The 10,536-nt window shown below is 37.3% G+C and overlaps 1 pseudogene; it reads left to right on the forward strand.

The window, feature by feature from the left end:
* The first annotated feature begins 8,831 nt into the window (after nt 1-8,831).
* Nucleotides 8,832-10,162, forward strand: LOC103303297 (neurofilament light polypeptide-like; annotated as a pseudogene).
* The last annotated feature ends 374 nt before the right edge of the window (nt 10,163-10,536 follow it).

Genomic DNA, 10,536 nt, shown 5'->3' on the forward strand with positions numbered 1-10,536 from the left:
AATGTTTGTTATTGTCTGCCTTTTTTTTTTCATTAAAGCTACTTTCTTTGTAAGTGATAGAACTGGTTTTGATTTGCCCCAACAAAATGATAAATGATGCTAATTGTCTTTTATTGTATGTTTACTACCAATTTATATATCTTGGTTGCAGAAATATCTATTCAAATATTTGGTCCACTTTTGTAATTGTATAGTATTTTATTGAGTTGTAAGAGTTTTTTATAATCCTTTATCACCTGTATGACTTTCAAATATTTTCTCCCAGTCTATGGGTTTTCTTTTTATTTTCTTAATGATGTCATATGAAGCACAATATTTTTAACTTTGATGAAGTTCAGTTTATTTATTTTCCTTTTATTTCTTGTGTTTTTTTGGTGTTGAATCTAAAAAATTATCACCTTACCCAAGATCTTGAGGACTCACTCCTGCATTTTCTTCTAAGAGTTTTATAATTTTAGCTCATACATTTAGATATTAAATCAATCATTCTTTCAAGGAACCCTAGACCCTGGTTTCTTTTAGTGGCAAATATTTAGAGACTAGGTGATAGGGGTACAGGCTGCTGCAGTTTTTATGACTGGTTTTCCAGTGGACAAAGTCAGGAAGTAAGTAAGTAAATAAATAAATAAATAAATGTGAATTTGAATTAATACTTATATTTCAAAATTAAGATTATATATATGTATTTAGATTCTATTGCTTTATAACTTTATCTGCTTTCTATATCTCAAAATTATGGTCTCCAATATTAAAATAATTATCTATTTCATTTATTTTTAAATATACCTATAAAATTTTCAAAATTAAAATAATAAAAAAGGAATATTACCATAAGACTACTGCATAAAGTTGAAGATTTTTATATCCTAACCCTGGCATGTGACCTGAATGGGAATTGAAATAGCAATGTCTTGGTGCATGGATTGACACTCAACCAACTGAGACACACTGGCCAGGGCTCAGTGGGTAGAGGCAGGCAGCCAGCAGGTAGAGATAGGTAGAGGCAAATCTTAGGGTACCTAGACCTTTTGCTGACCTACCCCCAGGCCAGTGCTTGTAAAAACCAGGCTTGGTATACAGGTGGTCCTTCTTGCATGCAACCAGGTCCAGCAGAGATAGCCATACACTGTGGATTGCTTGTAGCTCCAAATAGGTTGCCCAGGGACAGTCATAGACAGCATCTGACATTGGCCTGCACCAGAGTCCCTCCCCATATGCCCAGAACCAACACACACAGTGGCCAGCTCCAATAACTTCCAAAGCAATATATCCAAAGGGAGATCTAGGCAGGCACCAGATCCTGCTGAGACAAAGTTCTGCTTTATGTTGTCAGCATCTGTATAGAAGCTCACATGCTATAGTTGGTGTTGAGTCTCACAATAAGCCAGCCTGTGGGTCAATTCATCATGAATGGTCCAATATTAATCAAGACTCAATTACAACAGAAGTGCCCTCAAAAGACATTCCTGGAGCATCCAGGTCAGGTGACCAAGGAGAATGCACCACTGGACCCTGTAGGACACCTACTACATACGACTATACCACCAAGACTGGAAGTCATAACAGATTTACTTAATACATATAAATAGACATAAAGATACAACTAAAATGGGGAGACAAGGAAAAATACACCAAATAAAAGAACAGGAGAAAGCTCCAGAAAAAGAGATAATTGAAACAGAGGCAAGCGATTATCAGATATATAGTCCAAAGCAATGGTTATAAGAATGCTCTGCACCATTAAAAAGAGACTTAGGAAAAAAAATAAAAAGAGACTTAGGAACCATAAAAAAGAACAGTCCGAAATAAAGAATACAGTATCTGAAATTAAGAATACACTGGAACAAATAAATAATAGGTTGGATAAAGCAGATAATCAAATCAGCAAGTTGGAAGACAAGGTAGAAAAAAAAATACCCAATCAGAACTGAAAAAAAAATTAAATTAAATTTTAAGAAATAAGGTCAGTTTAAGGAACCTTCAGAACAACATGAAGTATAACAGCATCTACATGATAGGGATACCCAAAGAAAAAAAGAGAAAGTAAGAATCAAGAACTTTTAACAATAAAGAAAAAAAAAATGTAAAAGAACATATTTGAAGAACTAATGACAGAAAACTCCCTTAACCTGGTTAATGAAAAAGACACACAAGTCCAGGAAGCATAGAGAGTCCCAACAAGATGAACCCACAGAGGCCTATATCTAGACAGTTAGTTACTTTTACAAGGGAGCTCCCATAAGACTGTCAGCTTCTTTCTCAACAGAAACATTTCAGATAAGAAGGGATTGGCATGACATATTAAAAGTAATGAAAAGAAAGGACCTACAACCAAGACTACTTTACCCAGTCAGTCTATCACAGTGATGGTGAACCTATGACACGCGTGTCAGCACTGACACGCATAGCCATTTCTGATGACACTCGGCTGCTGAGGCAGCCGCATGCCGAGGATGAAACATTTGCTGCTCCTGAGGATGAAACATTTGCAAAATAATGTTTTTTCCTCAAAGTGACACACTACCTGAGTTATGCACAGTTTTTTGGCAAAGTTTGACACACCAAGCTCAAAAGGTTGCCCAGCACTGGTCTATCATTTAAAATTGATTGAGAAATAAAGAGCTTTTCAGACAAGAAGAAGCTTAAAAAGTGCATTATCATCAAACCAGTATTACAAGAATGTTAAAGGGCTTTTTGAAGAAGAAGAAGAAGAAGAAGAAGAAGAAGAAGAAGAAGAAGAAGAAGAAGAAGAAGAAGAAGAAGAAGTCAGATGAACATAGTTAAAATAATGAAATGGTAATAAATACATACCTATCAATAATCACTTTAAATGTAAATTGGTTAAATGCTTTAAGCAAGAGATACAGGATAGCTAAATGGATTAGAAACCATATATATGCGGTCTATAAGAGATCCACCTCAGAACAGAGGATACACATAGACTATAAGTAAAAGGATTGAAAAGGTATTTCAGAAAAATGGAAAGGAAAAAAAGTTGTGGGAGCAATACTTATACCTGAAAAAATATACTTTAAAACAAAGGCTATAGTAAGAGACAAAGGAAACTACATAATGATAAAGGGATCAATCCAAAAAGAGGATATAACCCTAGTATAAAATTTATGCAGCCAACATAGAAACATCTAAATATGTAAAGCAAATCCTGACAAACATAAAGGAGAGATTGATAGTAATACAGATGTACTAGGGGATTTTAACACCCATTGACATCAATGGGTATATCAATCAAACAGAAAATTAATGAAGAAACTGTGGCCTTAAACAGCACACTAGATCAGATGGATTTAATTGATATTTTTCAGAGCATTTTAGCCCAAAGTTGCAGAATATACATTATTTTCAAGTGCACATGGAACATTTTCTAGGATATAACACATGTTAGGACATAAAACAAGTCGGAATAGATTTAAAAAGATTGAAATTATGTCAAGCAACTTCTCTGACCATATGGTTTAAAAATAAAAATCAATCACACACACACACACACACAAAAAAAAAACCACCTGAAAAACATGGAGACTAAATAGCTTGTTTCTAAACAATGAATGGGTTAACAGTGAGATCAAGGAATAAATCTAAATGTACCATAAAACAAATGAAAATGAGAACACTGAGAAATAATACAACCCAAAACCTATGGATACAGTAAAAGCAGTACTAAGAAGAAAATTGATAACATTACAGGCCTACTTAAAAATAAAAGAAAAATCCCAAATAACAACCTAACTTTACACTTAAAGGAACTAGAAAAAGAACAACAAACAAATCCCAAAGTGAGTAGAAGAAAAGAAATAAAGATCAGAACAGAGATAAACAAAATAGAGTCTTTTAAGATTAATGAAGCAAAGGGCTTGTTCTTTGAAAAGATAAACAAGATTGACAAACTTTTAACCAAACTCATAAAGAGAGAGAGAGAGAGAGAGAGAGAGAGAGAGAGAGAGAGAGAGAGGACCCAATTAAATAAAATCAGAAATGAGAGACATAACAATTGACACTAAAGAAATACAAAGGATTCTAAGAAAATATGAACAAATATATGCCAACAATTTGAACAATCTGGATGAAATGGACAAATTCCTCGAGATATACACTTTCAAAACTGAATCAGGATGACTCAAAGAATCCAGACAGACAGATTACAACATGTGAAACAGAAGAAGTAGTAAAAAAAATTTCAACAAACAAAAGCCTTGTACCAGATGGCTTCTGTGAATTTTACCAAACCCTCAAAACAAACAAAACAACAACAACAACAACAACAACACACACACACACGCACACACACACACACACACACAAACTAACACCTATTCTTCTCAAACTATTTCAAAAAATTCAAGAGGAGAGAAGACTTCCAAGCTCATTTTATGAGGTGAACATTGCCCTAATTCTAAAACCAGATAGAGATACTACAAAGAAAGAAAATGGTAGACCAATGTCCCTGATGCACATAGATGATCAAATCCTCAACGAAATATTAGCAAACCAGTTTCAATAATAAAATATGAAGATCATACACCATGATCAAGTGGGATTTTTTTCTAGGGATGCAAGGTTGGTACAATATTAGTAAATCAATAAATGTGATTCACCACATAAATAAAATGAAGGCTAAAAACCACATGATCATATTAATAGATGCAGAAAAGCATTTGATAAAATCTAGTGGACATGATAAAACCTCTCAGCAAACAGAATAGAGGGAACATACCTTAACATAATGAATGCCAAATATGAAAATCCTACCACTCAGTGGTCAAACACTACCAGAGTTTCTCTTAAGAATTGGGATGTCTGCTTTTAACACTCTTATTCAACATAGTCCTGGAAATTTTAGTCACAACAATCAGACAAGAAGGAGAAATAAAAGGCATTCAAATTGGAAAGGTAGAAGTAAAACTGTCATTATTTTCAGATGACATGATATAGTACATAGAGAACCCTAAAGATTCCACCAAAAAAACTACTAGTATTGATAAATGAATTCAGTAAAGTAGCAGAATACAAACTAAAGATTCAGAAACTAGTTGCCTATTTATACACCAACTAGAGGCCCAGCATGCAATATCGTGTAGCCCCGCCCATCTGTGTGAGCCCCACCCACCCGCCCACCACCCCCCATGCTCGCAGCTCCACCCACCCACCTATCTGCCCACTGCACTCGCAGCCGTGCTTACAGCTGCACCCACCTCTCCACGCTCTGCCTCGCCCACCCTCCTGCCTGCCCACCAGCTGCCAGCCTTGCTGTGATTGTAGCCTGTGGGCTGCAGGGGAGGACCCGAGAGGTGTTCCATGCACCTCATGGTGACTGGTTGTTTGGTTGTTTTGGTCGTGAAGCCTCTTGGCCTTTTATTATTATGATAATGAATTCTCAGAATTGGAAACTAAGAAAACAATCCCATTCAAAATTGCATCAAAAAATAAAGTACTTAGGAGTAAATTTTACCATGGATATAAAGGAGCTGTACTGGAAAAATTATAATGTATTGATGAAAGATATTGAAAAAGATACAAATAAGTGGAAGCAAATACCATCTTCATGGATAGGAAGAATTAAAATGATAAAAATGTCCATACTTCCCAAAGCAATCTATAGATTCAATGCAATTCCTATCAAGATACCAATGGTGTGTTTCACAGAACTAGAGAAAATATTAAAAAACTTTATATGGAACAACAAAAGACCCTAAATAGCCACAATCTTGAGAAAGAAAAACAAAATTAGAGGACTCATGCTACCTGATATCAAACTACTGTACCACAAGGCCACAGTAATCAAAACAGCTTTGTACTGGCATGATGAGCCCAGAAATAAATCCATGCCTTTATGGTCAATTAACATTTGACAAAGGAGGCAAGAACATGCAATGTGATAAAGACAGTCTATTAAATATATGGCGGTAGGAAAGTTGGACAGATACATCTAAAGAAATGAACTTAGACCACCTTCTTATACCATACAGAAGAATAAACTCAAAATGGATTAAAAACTTAAAAAGTTTCACTTGAAATCATAAAAATACCAGAAGAATACATGCATAGTAAAATCTCAGGTATTTCTCATATTAATGTTTTCTGATATAGCTCCTTGGGCAAGGTAAACAAAAGAAAAAAATAAGTAAATGGGACTACATCAAAATAAAATATTTTTTTTTGTACAGCAAAGAAAATCATCAACAAAATTAAAAGACAACCCACTGAAGGAGAGAACATATTTGGCAATGATACATCTGATAATGGGCCAATATCAAAAATTTATGAAGAACTTTTGTAGCTTAACATCAAAATGCAAACAACTCAATTTTTTAAATGGGCAAATACTTGAATAGACACTTCTCCAAAGAGGTCAATAAACATATGAAAAACTGCTCAGCATCACTAATTATCAAAGAAATGCAAATTAAAACCATAATGAGATGTCACCTCACACCTGTCAATATGATTATCATCAATAAATCTACAAACAACAAATGTTTGCCAGGAAACAAGGAACCTTCATGCAGTGTGTGAAGGCAGCCACTGTGGAAAACAGAATGGAGTTTCCTAAAAAAATTAAAAATGGAACTGCTTTCTGACCCAGCAATTTCATTTGTGGGAATGTATCCAAAGAAAACCAAAACACTAATACAAAAGACTATATGCACCCTATCCTATGTTCATTGCAGCGTTATTTACAAGAGCCAAGATTTGGAAGCAGCCCAAGTGTCTATCAGTAGATGAGTGGATAAAAACTGTGGTACAGTACAGCCAGTGTGGCTCAGTGGTTGAGAGTCAACTTATGAATCAAGAAGTCACAGTTCAATTCCAGGCCAGGGCACATGCCTTGGTTGCAGGCTTGATCGCCAGTGTGAGGTGTACAGGAGGCAGCCAATTAATAATTCTCTCTCATCAATGATGTTTCTTATCTCTCTTTATCTTCCTTCATCTCTGAAATCAATAAAAATATATTAAAAAAACAATAACTGTGGTACATTTACATGATGGAATACTACTCAACCATAAAAAGGAAATCTTACACTTTGCAACAACATGGATGGACCTGGAGAGCATTATGCTCAGTGAAATAAGCCAGTCAGAGAAAGACAAGTACCACGTGATTTCACTCACCTGTGGAATCAAATGAACAAAACAAACTAACAAACAAAATAGAAACAGACTCATTTATAGAGTACAGACTGACAGCTGTCAGAGGAGAGGGGGGATGCAGGGCTGTGTGAAAAAGGTAAAGAGATTAAGCAAAAAACAAACAAACAAAAACAAAACTCATAGACATAGACAATAGTATAGTGATTACCAGAAGGAAATGGAGGTGGGGGAGGTAGAAGAGGGTAAGAGTATATAAGAGGGAAAAATTTTGATGGAAGGAGACTTGCCTTGGGGTGATAAACACACAGCACAATATACAGATGATGTATTTTAGATTTGTGCACCTAAAAGCTATATAATTTTATTAATAAATGTCACCACAATAAATTAAATAAACAAGTCATTAAAAACATATAAAATGAATTAATTAGCACCAAAAGAAAAAAATTAAATTGAATCAATTAATCCAAATCATTTATGGGACACCTATAAAGTATCTAATCTTAAAGAATAGTAACCATCAATAAAATTTAAAAGATAGAGTATAGTTGTTAATTATACTTTGGAATAAAGAGGTTAAAATTTTAAAAATACTTGACCCTTTTTTATCATATGTCTTTCACAAATAAGAAATTTGGATTTGTAAATAATAGATTGTTCAATAGCTTTTGCTTCAGGACTATTTGCAAATGAGACATAATAGCAACAGCTGTTATTAAACAAATAAACCAAAAGATTTAGAGTTCATAGCTCACTGAGTTTGTGCCACAAATTAAGAGACCAACACACTAATAAATATATTAGCACTTGGTTCATTCTACAACATTGTGGATAGTAGCCAATACAGACATCAGCAGAATAATATCAGCTTTAGAAGGAAAACCATATTATATTTTTAGAAACAAAAGGGTAAAATAAATACTAAGAATACAATACAACAGCATAACATAATACAAAGTAATTACATTCTTAGGAACTGCAAATAATTTACACTCAAACCACAATCCTATATAATAAAAGCATAGTATACAAATTGTCTCCTCCATCAGAATTCTTCCGGGAGTTTGACCAGGGGGTGGGCCGGCTGGGGGAAAGGGAGGGAGTACCTGGCCGGCAGCTGGCAGCTACTAGGGACCCTACCACTGCACACATTTTGTGCACTGGGCCTCTAGTATATTATAAATGTTAAGTCTTATTTAACAAATATTGAATATTACCATGTACCAGACTTTAATTTGAATGCTCAGAATATAAGGAGCACACAAAACAGATTCTAGGGATACAGACAATAAACAATAGCCATAATAAATCACCAACTATAAAGTATGTTAGAAATTAAAAAGTGCTAAAAATGTAATAAAGAGGGGTAAGGGGATTTGGATTGCATGGCTGAAACTTGTGATTTTAAATATAGTTGTCATGGCAGGTCTCACTGAGAATGAGACATTTGAGCATCCTTGAAGGAGAGACAAATGTTCACTATGTGACTGTCTGTGTGAGGAGCTTCACAGGCAAAGGTAACAGCTGGTGCACAGGTCCTAAGGCAGCAGCATAAGTGGTGTGCTTGAGGAATAGGTAGAAGGCCAATCTACACTAATAAAAGAGAAAGATGCTAATTGACTGTACCTCCGTTACACCCACCAGCCAATCAGGAGTGATATACAAATTAACCCAACAAAGATGGCAGGTAAATTTGCATATGCAGGAGGGGCGGGCAGCACCAGATGCTGCCTACAGGGTTCCGGCCGCAATCGGGGACCAAGGCAGATGGGGGTGGCCAGTGTCTCTGGGATCACTATCTTCCCCCGGGCCACCTGCAGACATCAGTGGAGCAGGCCCGGGTTGAACATTTTAATGAAAATGGGATGCCTGTGCCCTACCCCACCGCACCCCTCCATGCAAGGAGAGGGCAGTGGGTAGTTAGGAGGCACCGGGGCTTGGAAAGGACTGGGAGCAACCTGCAGGCACACTACCAGGAAGAGGTGCTGAACCATGAGGAAGCCAAGGGCTGGTTGGTTGATGGAGGCACACAAAGGTGCAGACGAGGCAGTTCTTGCTGGCCCTGAGCTTTTAAATCGCGTTGACAGCCTGATGGACGAAATCGCCTTTCTGAAGAAGGGGCACCGAGCTGCAGGCACAGATCCAGTATGCTCAGATCTCCATGGAGATGGACATGTTCTCCAAGTCCGACCTCTCCACTATGCTCAAGGACATCCGCGCCCAGTATGAGAAGCTGGCTGCCAAGAACATGCAGAATGCTGAAGAATGGTACAAGAGCCGCTTCACCGTGCTGACGGAGAGCGCTGCCAAGAACACCTACACGGTGTGCACCGCCAAGGATGAGGTGTCGGAGAGCCGCCACCTGCTCAAGGTCAAGACCCTGGAGATCGAAGCAAGCCTGGTCAAGAATGAAGCACTGGGAAAGCAGCTGCAAGAGCTGGAGGATAAGCAGAACTCTGACGTTAGTGCTATGCAGGACACAATCAACAAATTAGAAAATGAGTTGAGAATTACAAAGAGTGAAATGGCACGATATTTAAAAGAACACCGGGACCTCCTCAATGTGAAGATGGCTTTGGACATTGACATTGCAGCTTACAGGAAACTCTTGGAAGGTGAGGAGACCCGGCTCAGTTTCACCAGTGTGGGAAGCATAGCCAGCGGCTACTCCCAGAGTTCCCAGGTCTTTGGTCGATCTGCCTATGGTGGTTTACAGACTAGCTCCTACTTGATGTCTGTTTTCTCCTTCCCTTCTTAATACACCAGCCACGTCCAGGAGGAGCAGATCGAGGTGGAGTAGACCATTGAGGCTGCAAAAGCCAAGGAAGCTAAGGATGAACCCTCCTCTGAAGGAGAAGCTGAAGAGGAGGAGAAGGAGAAGGAAGTGGCTGAGGAAGAGGAAGGAGAGGAAGAGGAAGAAGGTGCCAAGGAATAATTTGAGGATGCAAAGGAGGAAGAAGGAGGTGAAGGTGAAGGAGAAGATGCCCAAGAAGCTGAGGACGAGAAGAAAGATGAAGGTTCTGGGGAGAAGCAAGCAACCAAGAAGAAAGATTGAGGCCCCCTTTCCTTAATTATTTCAGGAATTATCCTCCTTAAACCAGGTCAACCCCATCACCAACCAAGCAGTTGAGTTCCCAATACTATATAAATTCAGAAGTCAATATATATAACATTCTGAGGTGATTCAGAATATATATATATATAACATTCTGAGTCACCTCAGAATATATAACATTCTGAGGTGACTCAGGTTGGACATTAAATAAATGTTGTGCTATGACTTTTCTCTTTATGCAGAGTATCTGTTTGCTTGCAGAGTGGCTTCCTGGCTTGCTGCCAGCCTGTGCATGGTCCACACTTATGAGTTCAGGATCTATGACAATGTGAATAATTCAGATGTTTACAATAAAAACACATGAATACAGGAAT

The sequence above is a fragment of the Eptesicus fuscus genome, chromosome 3 (genome assembly GCF_027574615.1).
Source record: "Eptesicus fuscus isolate TK198812 chromosome 3, DD_ASM_mEF_20220401, whole genome shotgun sequence".
Lineage (NCBI taxonomy): Eukaryota > Metazoa > Chordata > Mammalia > Chiroptera > Vespertilionidae > Eptesicus > Eptesicus fuscus.